Source organism: Bacillus rossius, chromosome 16, assembly GCF_032445375.1.
Source record: "Bacillus rossius redtenbacheri isolate Brsri chromosome 16, Brsri_v3, whole genome shotgun sequence".
Classification (NCBI taxonomy): domain Eukaryota; kingdom Metazoa; phylum Arthropoda; class Insecta; order Phasmatodea; family Bacillidae; genus Bacillus; species Bacillus rossius.
The window spans coordinates 12,210,063-12,228,813 of NC_086343.1; the positions used below are offsets into that span (position 1 = coordinate 12,210,063).

The 18,751-nt window shown below is 37.9% G+C and overlaps 1 protein-coding gene across 1 annotated transcript in view; it reads right to left on the bottom strand.

Annotated features, from left to right (window-relative positions):
* Positions 1-18,751, bottom strand: part of LOC134539995 (protein singed wings 2) — a 209,951-nt gene that overhangs the window by 190,198 nt on the left and 1,002 nt on the right. The window lies entirely within an intron of this gene.

The following is an 18,751-nucleotide window of genomic DNA, read 5'->3' on the forward strand; positions in this document are numbered from 1 at the left end:
CACCGTTACAGTATCTTTATTGCACTATTACAAACTATTTCCTGGCTATTGGTTTCCAATTTTTTTTTCCGTGCAAATTAATTATTATTGATTAATTCTGAAAATATGGCTTCGTTAAAGAATATTAAATAATTTATTGGAATTTCTGAGGATTAGACTATTTGCTACAGAATCCCCCACTAAATAATTACCCTTTGTAAATATATGAATTGGTTTTCTATGCTTCAACCACAATAAAGTTTTCAATATTAAACCATAAAAAATTACTTTGGCATAAAACCTGTTGAAAACAATATGGTGTCTTTCTTTTCCCATCCCCTTAGAGTAGTATTTTGAGATCCATGCAAATTCAAGGAGATTTTTTTATTGGCATTAGTAAAAGTCACTACAATGTTTTAAACGTAAAAAATCCAAATTTAAATATTTTTCACACCATAATCACGGTTAAATCAATGAATACATAAATTTTATGCCCAATATAAGTGAATCAAAACCATCAGCACTGTGCCTGGTTTAGAAAAGAGAAGATTTTTGACCTTTTATTAATGTTATAAGATGTAGATACCTCAGAGATAACCACGTAATTCTTTCTCAGAGTTCATATCGACGAAAGAGATTGCAAATTTGATGTTGGATTAAGATTATAAACAGGCGTAGGTGCTTATTATTTAGGCATGTTAGTCCTTTAAAATCTTACATGATCGGGGTTCAAATCGGCGTGAGCCAGAATGGTTTCTATGCTTAAAAATTTATACTGTGTTTAAGTACCATATAATTAAAATATTTATTAAATCCATTATTTTACTAATTTTACAGAGTTAAGTGCATTATTTTTAGGATATATATATTGTTTTCAACATCAATACTTAGTGTTGATGCTTCTTGATATTGTGTTATCTTTTTTATCGTTCTCATTATTTTTTATTTTAGTGGGTGTTGCTTTCTTTTTACTTTTTTGAAGCGTAACATTTTAGGATGTATTCGAATTCGTAAGGGTCCTAATAAAGCTAAGTGTTTTCGGTCTTTTTCGGCTTTTTTCTGATGCTATTAAGTTGTTCACCAATTAACTAAAATCCCTGGATGATTTTTAATTCGTGTTCTTCAAGAGTTTAAGGGGAAGGAATAGCACCCGAAAGACGCCATTTTGGTTTCAACAGTTACTAAGCCGTAACAATTTTCCATCATTCACTTTTCAAAAATAATCTTCATTGAAGCATATAAATATAATTTAGTGGAATGTCTGAAGCCAAGAAGGAAAACAAGGCAACACCGCGCAGGTTACGACATATTTCCCGGTGATCGAATCCACGCCCCTCCCCTCCGCTCACCCTGCGAATCGGCGGGGTTGCGCGCCCCGCCAGACCGCCCAAAACCAAAGACGTATATCGGCGGTAAACAAGAGTTTCACCCACGAGTTCTTTGATCTCTTTCGGACGCCGCGACCTAGTTCAGTGATCCGTGTTTACCCCGCGAGGAACCTCCGGCCGAAACGTCTCCTGCAAAAATAATAATTAAAAAGAAGGGAAAAATTATTTAGATCCTTCCTGACAGGTTTTAAAATTTGCTGCAACTTCAACTTCACGTGAACATTGACGTGAACACAGCCATTTAAAAGTGCGCTGCCCCGCTTGGCAAAATATTTACTCAACTTCCCTCCACCCATCCCAAAAGCCTAATTCAAAACGTCGAGTGTAGTAAAAAATTGCATTCTTTATAAACATCACATAAACATTAAATCAGGATGTTCAAGAAAATTCAATCGAAAAAAAAAAGACACCTTAAAATTCTCGAATTTTTAGTGCACTTCTGAGACCACGATCTAAAGTTCGTGTGATTTTTTTAAGCTTTATAGTGACTCTTCAACACTATGTAGGTTTCGGGTGCTTATTCCTCCCCCTTAAACTCTCCTGCAGCACAAGTGTCATATGCGTCATTCACACCCCGTTCCTCAAAGGCAAGTCCCTCGGAACATTTCACCATCTCGCACCTGCTGCTTCCACAACACACAGGAAACGTAAAAAAAAAAAAAAAAACGGCAACCAGTGAGATTTCACTTTGAGGTTATGAAATATTTATTTAATTTAAATATTTATTTTTCGAAATCATAACACGGGCAAGAATTTACACATATACATAATAAAAATAAACGACAAAGTTATAATAGAACACTAGATATTCTTGTAATTGAAACAATATCTAACGTATTTAGAACATAAATAAGCTTGGCTACCGCCGCAAAGGAAGAGCCGAGCTGATTCGTACGGGTCCGTCTACGTCTGCGGACTATAGTAGGAACTCTGTTCCGTGATATACCATACGTCTCCGTTTACGTGTCATTGAGGAACGGGCCTTTTCGACGTCCGAATGTGTTGAAATTTTGCAAACCTATAAAGAACCTATGACAATACAATATTTCGACAACTTAGGGCCTTTGGGAAAAGGGGAGTAGGGTGGGGGGGGGGGGGGGTCAGAGGGTCGAACCCCCTACCCCCATAATTTCGATCTATGGGTAATAATAATGTGGTTTGTGTATCCACGAGGTCCCCTAGAGGGGGGGGATTAAAACCCATAATTTAAAAAAAAATTTAGATTTAGAGGGTTTTCGAGGTTGAGTTATGGTGGAAAATGTGCCCATGTTTCGACTTTCTCCCCTCGGAGGAGGGAGAGATTAATGAACCTAAATTAAAAATTTAATTTTTTTTTATTTTGAAGGTTTTTTTTTTCGGTCCTAGGTCGGGTTATGGTGAAAACTTTTCTGGGGGAAGGGTTAAAGCCTCAAAATCTTTAACGCTCCCGTAACCCGCCTTGGAGGCTGATTTTAGGAAAACCCCGTGCTAAGTTAATGCGCATGTAATATAAAGAACATATATGCCGAGTTTCAAGCCTGTGGACATATACTTGAAAGACGGTAAAGTGCTTTTTTTTTTTACCTAGAAATCACAAATTTAGATCAGTCTTCCTTGAAATTAGTTTTTTAAACCATTATATATATTTTTTTAATTTCATAATAATTATTAACTGGCGCGCTAAATCAATTGTCCTCTTAATTTTTAAAATTGTGGTTTTGTAGTCTCAAAATAAAATAATTTCATCTGGCATTCAAGGATAACTATAACTTTAAACCAGAGCATGTTAAAACTCCAGTTTGACCATCATTCGAAAACAAAGTTCCGACGCTCAGTTCAGTAACATTATGATTCTGATCGAGACTTGTGCCGCGTCCGCGAATATTGGTCGCGCTAACGTCCCAGATATGACGTGACTGGTTAGAAAAAAATGATTGTTATTATTCACGTCGCATCAATTCGTGACGGTCGTGCTGTTGTGATTCCAGCTTAGTTAGAAACCAAAACAAACGAGGTACGAAAACGGTTACTGCAGAAGCTCGAGCGAAACATAGAACAATGCGTTCTTTCAAATATCTTTCAAATATGTATGAATATTAATATAATACTAGCTGCCCGACCCGGCTTCGCACGGCTATACTAATGGAAAAATAATTATGCCACATCTCCCATTTACAGTAATGGTAAATATAAAAAATTCATTGAAAATTTATTACAATGCTGTATAATGTACCGGAGAAAAAATGAATAGCACCGATGGTTTCCCGACTCGTGCACGCAACGTACAACTGATATACCCGTTCTTCGCTACGGCAGTCTACAGGCAGATCACTCTTGCGCCGCTCATTATACATGCCCCTCCTTGTGGGTACGCCACTGCCGCGCGATGCCCGTTGCCATGGAGACGCAGAAGGCATTAACAATGCAAAATACTGTTCTCATGCAGACAAAGTACCCACTGTTGCCTGGTTTTAACCACCTATGCTATGGGATCTAATTTTCGGAAAATGTCATCCTGCGTAACATAAGGAACATTACTGTGAAGTTTCAAGTCTGTAAAATATATATACTTGAAAAAAAAAGGGCAATTTTTGATATTTAAAGTACTTGCAAAATTTCAACGGTGATGAGGACTGCACTAACAATGAAATAGCCGTTGCCATAGAGACGAATGAAGCATCAACAAAGCAACAGCCGTTGCCATGGTGATTTCCTACCAAAAACTGGAAATAAAAAAAAAAATTTAGGGGTGGACTACCTCTAACATTTAGGGGGATGAAAAATAGATGTTGGCCGATTCTCATAGATACCGGATAAGCACAAAAAATTTCATCAAAATCGGTCAAGCCGTTTCGGAGGAGTATGGCAACGAAAACTGTGACACGAGAATTTTATATATAAGATTGATTTAAAACAATTTCATAAACAAATGCCACTGGTAGTTTACACTGTAGATGTGTCCATAGAAAGATCTCAATAATGGACAAAAAATGCAAATACGAAATACGCAGAGAACAAGCACAAATCAGCACCGTGGGAGATAGATAGATAGATAGATAGATAGATAGATAGATAGATAGATAGATAGATAGATAGATAGATAGATAGAGAGAGAGAGACAGACAGACAGACAGAGAGAAAACTGGTAGAGATTTCACAGACGAGCAGTGAACGAATTGCATTTGCTACGACGCACATTCTTAATTAAGGTCACGAACGAAGTACATACAGTGGTGCGCTCTTGTGTGAGAGAGTGAGAGAGTGAGAGTGAAAGAGAGAGAGAGAGAGAGAAACACTAAGGTTCACGTTTCGCTCGGAAAAAGAGGAGGGGAAATAAAACTTCGTGCACTCAAGCTTACTTTCCCCTACTGAGTCATTTGACAGGCGTGAGGGAGATGTTTGCCGAGATAAAATTGTAATATTGCAAGACCTGAGCCGTGTTGTTAGTTGCACCACTAAGAAAATTTTAATGATTGTGATGGTGACTTCAATAACAAATTCCTGACCGAAAAAAAAAACTTTGTTCGCGGACTTCTCACGATAAATATCTTTAACAAGGCAAATTATTCTTTTAAAAATCACAAAACAAAATAAATGTATATATATATTACAATAATAAGTACTTAAATGTCTTTATCTACAAATTGATTACCGCTTTATTCAATAAATAATAGGTGCCTATCAGTGGCGCAACAACTCAATTTCAAAAGGAGGGGGGGGGGGGCAATATACCTTTTTATAAAGAATCATCGATCCCCCCTATTGAAGGGGGTTCGGGGGGTTCTCCCCCGGGAAAATTTGTATTTCAAGGTGGAACATGGTGCAATTTAAGCAGTTTTATTATCTAAAAATTGATTACACAGCACTTTATTTGCCCCCGTTTGCCCCCACTTCAAGGTTTCAGAGAGGGGGCAAAATACCCTTGTCCCCCCCCCCCCCCTGTTGTTGCGCCCCTGGTGCCCATGTAGACACGTCACTATCTACAGGCCCCTAACTCGCTTTCGTCGCATCGCAGGCCTCTTTACTCGCTTTCGTCGCGTCTCAAGCTCCGTCTCGGCGATGTCACCTAGTAGTCTTCATCTTCCTCCACGAAGTCGCTCTTCTCCGTCTAGTGCAAGTCAGTCGATTTAAAGTTCGGCAAAATAACTTGCGGTCTAGTGCCTGAATGTCTAGTGCATGTAGGTCAAATGACTTATTGGCAAAATGACTTTCGTTCTAGTGCTCTGAATGTCTAGTGCATATTAGTCCAATTACTTTTCGGCAAAATGACTTTCGGGGCAGCTTGCAGAGTCAGGTGAGTCGAGTCCGAGAAAAAAAACTTGGCAGGTTAATCAAATGGAAGAATACTCCACTTCGTCTCAAGTCACGACTGTTCAATCCGTCCTAAGTCTAGTGTTAGTTAACTGGCATTGCAGTCAGTCGGCTTTCGACCTACTGGCCGTGCCACCTTCTGAGTCAGTCCAAATTTGACGCGCGTCACGCGACACAAGAATTCAACGAGGGTGCAGGCGTGACACGTCGGCCTCCAGTCACTGTGGGGCCCAAGATATCCACGTGACGGTGCGAGGAAGAAGCGAGCGCACTCTCTGATTGGACACCGGGAACACATCTGCGAACGAATGGTCCGCGAACGGAGGTTGCGCGAACACACAAACACACAGCCGGATCACATTAGGTCGGCGTCACACCACGCGGTTGAACCGCAGCGGTGGTTCCCAGTTCCTACTCGGTGATTTCTTCCAGATCAATTGTTTACGTGTCCTATTCTGATCGATTCAACTAGCGTATACTATAGAGACCTGCACTGTACACGCTAAGAAAAGCAGTCGAAACAACATTCAGACCAAAAAAAAACCGCTGCGGGATATTTAGCCTCATCGGCAGAAAATATGGCATGACACCGGCTTGCCTGTACCTCAGAGCTTAAAGAAGCCCAAGTCCAAAGTGATTTTGAATTTGTAACGTCTTAGTTCGCGTTACAGGGCATTTGGTAGCAGCAATTTCGTGAATGGAACGGAAATGTGTAACCACGGTGCTGTCATCTGTGGCGGACGGTACAAACCAAATTTCACAAATACAAAGGAAAACTTTATAGTATAAACAGTTTGATAAATTTTTTTACAAGATTGGCAGTGATTTAATAAAATCCCTTGAAAATCGTGACCAAAGCCGGGGTTATTAATTTTCCAAGCTTTTTCCGCTTTTATCAGAGCCGTTTCATTATACAGTTGAAAAATTTGGTAGTCAACGTAGCTGCTCCTACAGCGAATTCCAGCGGCGTTTGAGGGAACTACGTGTGATTCGCGTCAATAAATGTAGTTGAAAACTCAATATCCGTATATTTACAATGCTCGGCGTTATGTTAAAAGAATTCTAGGTTTTATTTCATGTCTGAGGTACGTATTATGTGTTTATTTGCATTTTGAGAACATACGAATTTGCTCGTTTCTAAGGTTAGAAGTTACACTTCTCTGGCGAGTACTGAAAGACTAGCTCTTTTTTTTTTATCGCCGGTTATGTCTTAAGGGGCCCGCCTCGTCAGGGGCGTATGTGTGTTAGTGAGGCGGGATGATAAGCGCGACGCTCGCTGGTGCTTCCAGCGCGGTATAGCCTCTAAGCGCAAGTCTCTGAACTGGCGCGCAGTCTTCTCGTCGGCACAGGATAACTGTGAAATTTGAGCGGTGACCGTAACATTACATGGCGGAGAAATGAAGATAAAGGTGTTATGCAAGCCCCTTAAGTGCTTTCAAGAATCTGTACTGATTGTTTTATGCCTAAAAATTACTCTGGAAACACGCGTTTTAGGCATTTTAACGCTTCTAAAAATACAGTTTAAAAACTTAATCCGAAATTAAAAGTACTTTTCGGCCCTCAACGAACTCTTAAATGCTATTCGTAAATAGGCCCCACTCGGATATCTTGAGTAGTTTTGAAATCGCGTTGTTTTTCCTGAAGCTCTGCACACCGTGTGTGTGCCCAGGTAGGCGGGCCCCTTGTCTTACACGCCATGATGGTATTTCGTTTTTACGGTATTTCTTTGGTTTTAGGATATTTTTTGTAAATTTAACACGAAGATAAGTCACTAGTCAACAGGCCTTTATTTGTAGTTACGTTATGTCTCCTCGCGTTATCTGCTAATATAAGTGGGTCACCGTATCATCGGCGTGTGATAAGTTGTGAAATCTAAATATACTAATTCGCGTAAAATACCCTTAATCGATTTAAGGCACCACATTCAGTGGCCTGGTGCTATCACCAACTCATTCTTGGTCCACCGATAAGAATTCGTCAACATCCTATCAGTAGCCGTTCGTTGTGATATCGCCCGCATCAATGACTGGTTAGTGTTAATGAACCAGTCAGAACTGGTGAGTAACTGTGTCAACATTACTTATCTAATATTTGACACTTCTCGAATTGCTGCCAGTTGTATTAAGTAACCTTCTGCCAATGTTGATCTGTCAACAGTGATTTTAAACATCTTCGCGTATTGCCAGAGTTCGTAAACATAATGTTTTGCTTTGCAAGTGAAATTGATGAAACGTGCAACAAATTTTACTACTTTTTGATAACTGTAAAAATTTACAAACAGTTACATTAGACACATTATAAATTAGGGCTTCAGGGCTTAGCGGGTTCGTGATTTGAGTCGGAATAGTGAGGGCTGCTACAAATAAATTAAATCTGACTATAAATAAGTTACATTTGCTATATATTGTCGACATTTAAATCTTTTAAAAACCCCAGGGCGGAAGTGAAATTATTCGTAAGTTGTTTCCACTAATGGTGTAGTGAACTTCGGACCCCAGTCACCGATTTTCAGTGACAACCGGCAGGATTTTTCAACAGAGTGTTTTTCTTTTGTTTGATATCACTTATTCGGTTTTATGATAACTGACCCAAAGTCCACGCTAATTTAACTTTATAAATGCGCGCATTACTTTTCACATTAAAGGAGTTGAGGTTATTTTTCAGTTTTTTTTCTTTTAAAATAACCTTACCTTTTGGTTAGATTTTACTCCAACGAACTCGACCGAGGTTTCCCATCGCTTTACATCAGTTAGGAAGTAAGTATTTTCAGCAAAATGTATGTATGTGTATATGCATGGCTGTAGGTGTGTAGGCATGTGTGTATATAAATATATATTTTTTTTTATTTGACGATGGTTTGGAGCAAGGACGCTTCCACGTGAGGTCAGTTTATGTTTTTAAAAATTATTTTGTTTTACTCAAAAGTTTTTAGCACATTCATCTTAGTAGTAAAAATTTTATTATGCAATTATAATATTCAAAAATTAAAATAAATTAAATTTATTTAAAAAAAAAAAAGTTGTGAGTTTTTTTTAAGTAGTAGTTTGCTGCTGCCATCTTACGGACCGCAACTCAACCAGATGAAGGAACCACTCCGGCTATCCAAGATAAACCACCCTGGTTTGGAGTCTAGGGACCACGAAATGAAAAACTATAGGTAGGGACCGGAAAAATTCGCGGGTTCAATGACCTCCAGGATGAACTCCATAGTTCTACGTACACTCGGTCAAATGTCACCCACTCATTGGCTGCTGTCTTGCGAGACGTCCCAACGTAGCAGCCTGTGATTCGATAAAGCTTTGGTCGGGCGTTTCTCATTGGCCCAGAGTCCTCCAGGTGAGTTATGAGCCAATAGCAGAGGCAGAACTGAGGTATAACTATTTGTATTTTAGCCTGTCGCGAAATGAATTCGCGAATTTTTCCGGTCTCTAACTATAGGTAGTAATGTTCCTGAAGAGTCGCACCCATGGTAACGACTACAATGGGTAGGTACTCTCGTGGAACTAACTCTAACTAAGAACGAAACAGTCCCACTCGCTCTCCATGCCCCACTTAGCTCAGCTTCAGATCGGCATCGCGACGACTCGAGCGAGCATTCGCTCGCCCGCCGCTCTCAGCCAATTAGCACGCAGCTCTCAATTAGCCTTTCACTGGAATCTCAGTTCGCCGGCCGGCCGGCCGTCCGTGCAAAACAAGCACAAAGCCCGAGGGCCCCGGGCAAAACAATTTTCATACACCGTTGCAAAGTTTCCACCTAAGGCGATGGTGACCTAAACTATTTTACTTCTATTACTTCTTGTTTTTATAAATAAATTTAAATAAATTCATAATACAACCATAATCAATTGTTTATAAAATAACTTTTTTTCTGTATAGTTTCTATGAACTTAAATCCAAAAACTTTATGTCAGTCCTAGCATGTAGGTACATACTTAAAGGATGAAATCTTTTACAATTTTGGATTTAACCGTTTGTACGTAGCCTTCATCTTAATTTAATTTAATTTTTTTAATTCATTTATTAATCAAATGAAAATTCTTTTTCCCAAAACCATAGATATCCGAGTTTTTCAGAATTTTTGGAAAACAATTTGTGTTTATATAATTAATTAAATATTAAGAATGAAGAGTTTCAAAACGAATACTACTTAAAAAAAATTCTTTTTCGGAGGATCCTACAGGTGTAGGTAGATTTCTAAGTACCTATTTCTTCTGGAAATATTTTGGAAACTTCTATAAAATTCTGGAACATTATAAGAACCTAATGTTCTCCAATACTACAAAAATGATCGTTTAACCATTTTCTCATATTCCATGCAGCGAAAATATTATGAATGCATCCAGCATTGAATAGCTTAGAGTTAATTACATATTACGCCAACCAAGGTAATATTTAATTTTTTTGGCCTTCAAAAACTATTTTTCATCCCTTGCACTAATAGCGTGGTCGTATAAAAATTTTCTTTGCACCAAGGTATAAGATAATAATAAAATGGTTTCGAATAAATTCAAACGGATTTGATACTTAGAAATTTTTTTTTAATTTCAACCCCTGTCTTAACGGAAATAATTCGTTTCATCAATAATTATTTCAGCCAAAGTTATAGATAAAGTTTACGATCTATGAATATAATAAATAATGGATTTGATAGTATACTTTCAAATCTTGTTATTTCTACCCCTTTCAGTAATGGTTAGTTAGACAAAAATGTATTTTTTTATAAAAGCTTTGGACAATATTTAGAAAGTTAAACAAAAATAAGAATGAATTCGATAGCATACATGGTAGTGAAGTTATATTTTTTTTATTCCAACCCACACTTGCAATAATGGTTTGTATTATCAAAAATTATTTCAGACAAAAGTTTTAGATAGAAATTATAAAATTTACAAACAATTTTAACGGATCTGATGGTGTGAGTATTAAGGTAGTTATGAATTTATTTTTGTATTTTAACCCCTCTTCATCCACCCTTTGTAGTAATGGTCAGTTGTATCAACAATTGTTTCAGACAAAAGTTTTAGATAATATTTATAAAATTTACAAACAATTTAAATGGATTTAATATTGTAATTACTAAAGGAGTTATTATTTTTATTGTCCTTCAACCCCTTTTATTTTCCACCCCTTGTAGTAATAGTTGGTCGTATAAAAAATTATCCAGACGAAAGTTGTAGATAATAATGAATGGTTTTACAGTAAATGTACATAGTATGGATTTTTTAATCCTACCAGTTTTTTAAAATCCGTTGCTGCAATGGTTCGTTTTATCAAAAAAATGTTTTAGACAAAAGTTTTAGATAAAAATAATACAATTTACAAAAAAAAAAAATCGTACGGATTCGATAGTGTGCCTACTAAGGGAGTTATGAACTTCTTGTCCTCCAACCCTTGTTTTTTCCACCCCTTTTAGTTATGGTTGGTCATATCAAAAATGTTTTTAAGAAAAATTACCTCTAATAGTTATAATACATTCAAACGGATGCGATATTCACCATATTACAGTGTTACAGCGATATTTCTGTTTTTCAAAAAACCTTCCCCATTTCCCATTATTTCCCTTTGGTCGGATATTACCCATTAACGAACTAGACCGAGATTTTCCATGATTATATTTTATGTAACAGTTTGGAAGTGATTTATAAAAAAGTAAGTTAAGGTTTCCTAATATATATATATATATATATATATATATATATAATAACTTTTGAATTAACAATGGTTTTGGCGTCTATAGACCATGAAACGAAAAAATATATAAAAATTTTCCGGAAGTTGCACCATGGTAACGGCCACAAAAGGTAGTATTTCTTTGAAATCTACCCACAAAACTGTGTCACACATGATTTCATGCTGTCATTACATGCTAGGACTGACTACATGCTCCTTTAAGTTCATAAAAAAAATGAAATAAGGACATTTTTAGAAAACCTTTTATAAACAAAATAAATATAGTTTTATAATATATTAAAAAAAATTATGTGAAAAACACGACATAATTGAAACAAAATCATATAGGATAAAAAAAACCTCAAGGGGGAGATAATAGGAACTAAAAAATACCATACTGGTCTTAACATTTTTAAGGCCATGACAATTTTCTATCGTTTAATATAAGCATTATTCATCTTCTTTAAATAATGGAATAAACTAACTGGAATTATACGAGTTAGTGACTAGTTGCTACAAAACGTTTTCTCCTGTTGAGTCATTGGCGTTTAATATTCAATTAATTCCTTTGGGGTACCTACAATTGTGTAACAGTAGTGTCAATAAAAACTATGTCATGGTGGTTTAAAACTCAGCTAGAGGAGAGAATAAAGCTGCTCCGACTCGTTTTCAAAAAAAAAAAAAAACTTACTTATTACTGGAACATTCTTTTACAGACATTATGTGTGCATTCGTTCGTTCAATTCCAAACGATTTATGTTCTTCGCGCAGGCTGCGAATAGGAAGTTCAAGCTGTGTTGTTCGTGGGAGGTGCGCGCTAATAAAGTTATCAAGATTTCCCACAGCCCCGTTGCCATGGCAGTATCGGCTGTCGGGGTGAAGTTCGCCGAGGTACCAAGAGTATTGGTGTGCACGGAGTTCAACTTTTTCGTTTATTTCGTCCAGATGGCGGCGTCTGGCACCATAAAGTCGAATATTATCACTTTTTGTGATCATCGTGTCCATAAAATTGTGATTATATATTCTTTTGAGTAGACAATGGTTTAGGTGTATGGACCATAAAACAAATAACTTTAAAATTTTTTTTTGAAGTCGCACCTTGGTAACGGTTACAATGGCAATAGTTCTTTGAAAAGTCTACCTATAAGTGAGCGTGCCCGTCAGTAATCGCCAGTGATGTATAAATAAAAACTCCGGTAACAAGCAAATTCATACACTCATAATACAAAAAAACCATCAGACACGAAATGTAACGTAGAATTCTTCAAAATAACACCGAACGTGATAAATATACTCAAACTTGTGTTTCTGGACGCGAATCACGCGTAGTTTCCGCATCCGCGGCTAGAATTCGCTGCCGGAGCAGCTGCGTCGACTATCGAATTATTCGATTGGCAGAGCGAAATTTTAAACTGTTTAATAAATCGGCTATAATAAAAGTTACTATAACCCAGCTCTGAATCTGATTTTCGACAAGGAATTTTATCAAAATACTGTCCATCTGATAAAAAAATCACTAAAAAGTAAATACTATAAAGTTTCCCTTTGTCTTTGTGAACTTAGGTTCGCGCTATTCATCACAGATGGCAGCACCGTGGTTGTCACACATTTCCGTTCCTTGATTTCCGCTGCATTCACGAAATTACTCCCACCAAATACCCGTATATAACGAGAGCTAAGATGTTGCACATCCAGAAGTTTGTTTGCGCCGATGATGTGCATCTATTATACGGTGAAAGAAATGCACAAGTGTCTGTGGCAAATTCTATTAATTTTTTTTTATTGTTTTACTTGAAAACCAAACGTTTCGTACGACGAAATAAATTCTCGTTCACACGCATACATATTTGACTTGAAAAATTCACGCCTTCGTGAGGTAAACGAGATAATCCTTCCAGCCTACCAGCTTTACGAGTGATGAATTTCTTTGATAGCCGTGTTTTTGCCCGCCAGGGTGACCCCGCCGTGGTTTCCAAGTGCCTCTCGCGCTTCCGGGGGTCGAGGGACGGACAACGCCCAGTCCTGGGTTCGAAAAGGACACTCTCCACTAGCGCAGGAAAGCGTCTGACTAACACAAATACACCCATGACCAGGTGGGCCCCTTAAAAGCCAATACGTACACAGGGTAACTATGTGAAGCAGCCAGTCAATTAACATCTGGCATTCCAATGAAATAATAAACTACGCTTTCAACAAAACCAAAATGCAGAACATTGTTACGGCCAAAAGATTGTCGAAGCTAAATGACGTCTTTTGCTCAGTTCTCTCTCTCTCTCTCTCTCTCTCTCCCTTAAAACACCAGTAGCTGGATCGTCAGACGAAGCATACGCGAAAACGTGTTTACACTCGCTGCACTACTTATCTTTAAAAAATTTCTTGGCGTGGAGAGATAACGTCTCGTGTTAGGCCGGATTTATTTACCGCGCAACAAACGCAAGAGACGTAAGACGCAAAATGATTAATAACGACGTTTTCAGATACCGGTGGAAGAAAGACGAAAAATGTTACATAACGATGTTTTCAAATACCCGCAGAAGTAAGGCGCAAAATGATGAAAAACTAAGTTTTTAAATGCGCATTAACAAAATTACGCAAGACGCAAAAACGCAACACAAACACCGGGGAACTTTCAACTTCTTGCGTTTCCACCTTCCATATTTGAAGTGGAGTGTTCCGAAGAATGTTTGAAGATGAAGACGTGATGTGTACTGCGATAGTAAACTTTTTTTTAACACACGCAGAACGTCTTCATTGATTAAACTATCCCAACGTGGAAGCAATGGACGCTTTTATATCATATTATTAAAAATTTTGCGGGTTTATGTTAAGAAAAATGTTATTTATAAAAAAAAGAAGCCCGATTGATATATATTTTTTCCATAGTTTTACATTTTAAAGGGTTGTGGCTTGCGTGTTTTATAAACTACGTACATCTCTTACGTTTGTTGCGAGTTGCGTCTTTACGCTCTAGCGTTTCTTGCAAAGAGCGTGAATACCAGCATCACGAAAGAGAAAATCGGCAGAAACAGGTTAATCGTTGATCCGAGCCTATCTGCTCGTTCGGTCAAAACAAACAACTGGTGGGAGAGGTTTTTTTTTCCTTTCTTTTTTTCTAATCGAGTCATCACTACAGCTGATAGAGCAACTACGGAAAGACCAAAAAAAAAAAAAAAAGTTAATGAATGAATTTTCCCACGCTGAGAGGCCAGCGTAGTCAGAGGTGTATGTGTGTTAATGACGCTCGCTGGTGCTTCTATCACGGTATCTCCTCTGAACTGGTGCGCAGTCTTCTTGTCATGCATACGACAACTATGAGACATGAGCGATGACCGTTAACATTATTACATGGCGAAGAAATGAAGAGAAAGATGTCATGATAAGTTCCTCAAGTGCATTCAAGAATATGTACCGGTTGTCTTATGCCTAAAAATTACTTTTAGCCATTTCAACACTTCTGAAAATACATTTTAAATAATTTAATCTGGAAACCAAACTACAGATCGGCCGTCAGCGAACTCTTAAATGTTTTTCGTGAACAGACCCCGCTCGGATATCTCAAGTAGTTTTCAAATCGAGTAGTTTTTTCCTGAAGCTCTGCGCACCGTGTGTGTGTCCGGGTGGGCGGGGCGTTTGTACGGTGTTTCCGCATCGTAAGGATGTGTCGTTTCACGCATGCAGCAGTAAGAGGCTTCACCCAATTATCATGTAATCATGAAGACGTGGCCATCCCCTGGATTCTTTACTGCAGTTTTTTTCCTTTTTCAGATAGTTTTTGAGCCATGTTGGTTAGACGCCCTAAACATTGGCTGAAGTACAGTGCTAGCATTGTGAAAACAGTTTTATATGTGTTTTATTTTTATGAAAGTGACCGTTTTTAACGACGGAGATCATAATTCGTTCTTAGCCAACCATCATCAATCGTTATCAAAGCAACGTTTCCGCAATGTTTCGGGGGTGACAATGTGGCGATGGTGAGGTTAAAAAGTAACCAACAACGTTACAACATGCCGTTTCCTGACAATACCTAACTGCATGGATTCCTTAATGCCGTAACAAAACTGGTCCTCACAGAAACAAAAAATACTGGAAACTATGCAAAAGTAATACATATGTATGTATATATTAGATCACACCCAGAGGCATCACGACAGACGTAATTCAGCCTCACGCGAAAAAAAATTTAAATCAACCAATCCACGGACTTTAACGATTACAATATGCCATGATACAGTAAATTAATGGGTTACTATACAGGATTATCTTTCATTTAAATTCATTGACCTTACCATCAAACTATTATTACCTACACTTCATTCCTTCCCCCCACCCCCCCCAAAAAAAAAATATTTACAATCTCTTAATAATTCCAGATATTTCCTGGTGCCGTAAATCATGTATAACTAGTCACAACGTTCCACCGAAGGAATGTTATCGCGTATAAAGAGCGAATTCGCAGGCGAGTAGCTGGCAAACTCGTCCAATGTAATCGAGATTCATATCGGTACGCCCACCACAGCGCACACGACAAAAAAAAATGCAAGCGCACTTTCACGTAGATTGCAGTGGCGACCTTCAAACAGAACAGCTGAGTGCCGCCTCGCACGCATCAGTTATGTAAAAAGTTATCAACAGCGTTCAGACAGACCGCGAATGTAATCCGCATTCAAAGTACAAAACAAGTTCTTGAATGTTGTAAAGATAGCGCATTTTGGAAGCACCGTTTCTGACGCTCTTCAAGAAATTCCTAAGTACACCTGTCGGCGATAAGACTATGACGATTTACGACATTTGTCTATTTCGTAAGGTGGAATATTTTTATTTTCAAAAGGTATTTCTTCGAAGAGTGAAAATTTGTTTTAATTCTGAAAAATTGCGCCCGAATGTTAGTTATGTTTCTCTCTAAATAATATACACGTGTATACAATCCATTAATTTGTGACTTTTTTCAGTCTTTGTTGTCTACGACACACAATACTAGCGGTCACCAATGTCGTGGAAAAAGATGTCATGGAGTGGACGCGTGTGCAGACTTTGTGGTGTTAGTAAACAAGAGCGTACCTGGGGGGGGGGGGGGGGGGGGCAGGCGCTAAACTGGCAGAATATTTGATATATTTATTTTTATTGAGATGTTTAATTGAATATAGTTGTTCTAAAACACAAAAAAAAAAGTTGCAGGGGAGATGAACTGAATTATTTGTACTGAAAGATACATGCATATCGTCCAATATTAAAAAAAAAAAAAAAAAAGCAGTCATGGGGACTGTCAAAAGAAGTGAAAACTTAAAACTTTGTTTTTAAATGTGTAATATGACATCATTTATACGTCAAATGTACGTAAGAAAATGATTTTGGTATTAGGTATATCACTAGGATGTCGGTGACGCGAACCCATAAGTTTTGCCCCTACCAAATATCGCTCAACGCGGCTAATTAAATTTTCACTTAAAAAAAAAAAACTTATTTTTATCGTAGTGTCCAACTTGCGATAAATTAAAAATGAAATGGCTGCAATAAATCGAGAACGATCAACTCTCTCAAGATAGAAAATCATTCATGTTATAATAGTTTTCATGCTAAATAATGGCAGATTTTTTTTATCATGCATATTTAACAAAACGATTTAAGATGTGACACTCATATGATTCTTTCTAGCGACTCCATTTCAAGCTATTAAATTATTAGCACTAGCCTTCATATAGCTAGGGTTTGTTTTGTTAGCCACTCGCTAACCAGAGTAACTTCACCATTAATATCAGTATCTGGAAATCATCTGCATAGACTAATACATCCTCGATATATCCATTCTTAAATCATTTAACTAGACAAAAACACAAGTGGATAAAGGAACTTGTGAATTGGGGGGGGGGGGGGGGAGGAGGATATTGGCAGATCCCCCCCCCCCTCCTTTTTATTCTAATATTTAATGATCGCAAATTACACGGGATGAAACTAAATTTTCTAGGGAGGAGAAAGAAAAATATATCAATGAAGTCCAGATCCGTCCCTTATCAAACAGCCAATAAAGAAACAAGTATCCGTTCACTCTGCGTAAAACGTTTTTTTCAGCACAATTCCTTCCGTGTAGACGGCTACGGCCACGTGAGAGGTTGCTTTGTTTTCCATTATTTTGTTTATTTTATTTTTGAAAAAAACAAATATTACTGTACTAGTCAATATTGTCACTGACGCTCGCCGGTGCTTCTAGCGCGGTATCGCCTCTAGCACAAGGCTGTGAACTGGCGCGCAGTCTTCTCGTCGTGCGTACGGCAACTATGATATCTGAGCGGTGACCGTAACATTAGATTGCGGAGAAATGAAGATAAAGGCGTAATTTAAGAATCTTTACCGGGCGTTTCGTGTATAAAACTTATTCTAAAAAAAACCGCGTTTTAAATTCTTTTCACTCTCCTAAAAAAAAAAAAAAAAAAAAAAAAACCAGTTTAAAAACGAAATTCTGAAACAGAACAATCCAACCGCTCTCGGAGTGTTCTTTAAATGCGTTAATTAACATAAACCACTAGGATATCTTGGGCAGTTTTCAAATTGCGTGTTTTTTTTTGTCCCTCCTGAAGCTCTTCACACGGCAACTGTGCAGAAGAAAAAGAGAGGTTCTCAAGCTCAATGGATATTTGTGCACAAATAAAAATGTCTGAACAACTTTAAACTAATATATCACATGCGTTAAGTTTTTATTCATGTGGAATAAACGGCGACCTTTTCTCGTCGGAAATATTGTGGCGACTCTGGTACTGACGCACGGGGGAAAAACAATCCCCACTATTGAATCCAAACCAATATGCCATAAAAAATATATTCCGAATTAAAATATATTACAATGTAACAAAGACATGTGATTTAATTGGGCATGTGCTTCTGAAGACGAACTGTATGCGTTCGCCGGTAGGGCAACTCGGTGGTTGAATGGGCCACCTCTGTGGCGCAGTTTCTGGGTTCGAGTCCCCGGTTAAGGCATGGGGTGTGAAATTTGTATCGCATTAAAACTAAGTCACAAATATGTCAACGTCTAAAAATCTGACAAAAAAAAACATAATGTAAAGGAAGGTCTTTGATGTGCAACATCTTACCTCTCTGTATGCGGCATTTGGCGTCAGTAATTTCGTGAATGGAACGGAAATCGCATGGGACGGACATGTGTAACCACAGTGCAGCCATCTGTGGTGGATGTGCGAAACAAAGTTCCCAAAAGAAAAGGGAAAATTAACACGATGTGAAGAATTTAATAAAATTCCTTGTCGAAAATCAGATCCAAAACAGGGGTTTAGTAATTTTATTCAAGTATTATTTTGCTCTTATCTGAGCTGTTTCATTATATAGTTTAACATTTCGCTCTGCAACTCGAATGATTCTATAGTCGACGTGGCTGCCCCGTCAACGAATTCTAGCGGCAGGTACGGAAACTACGC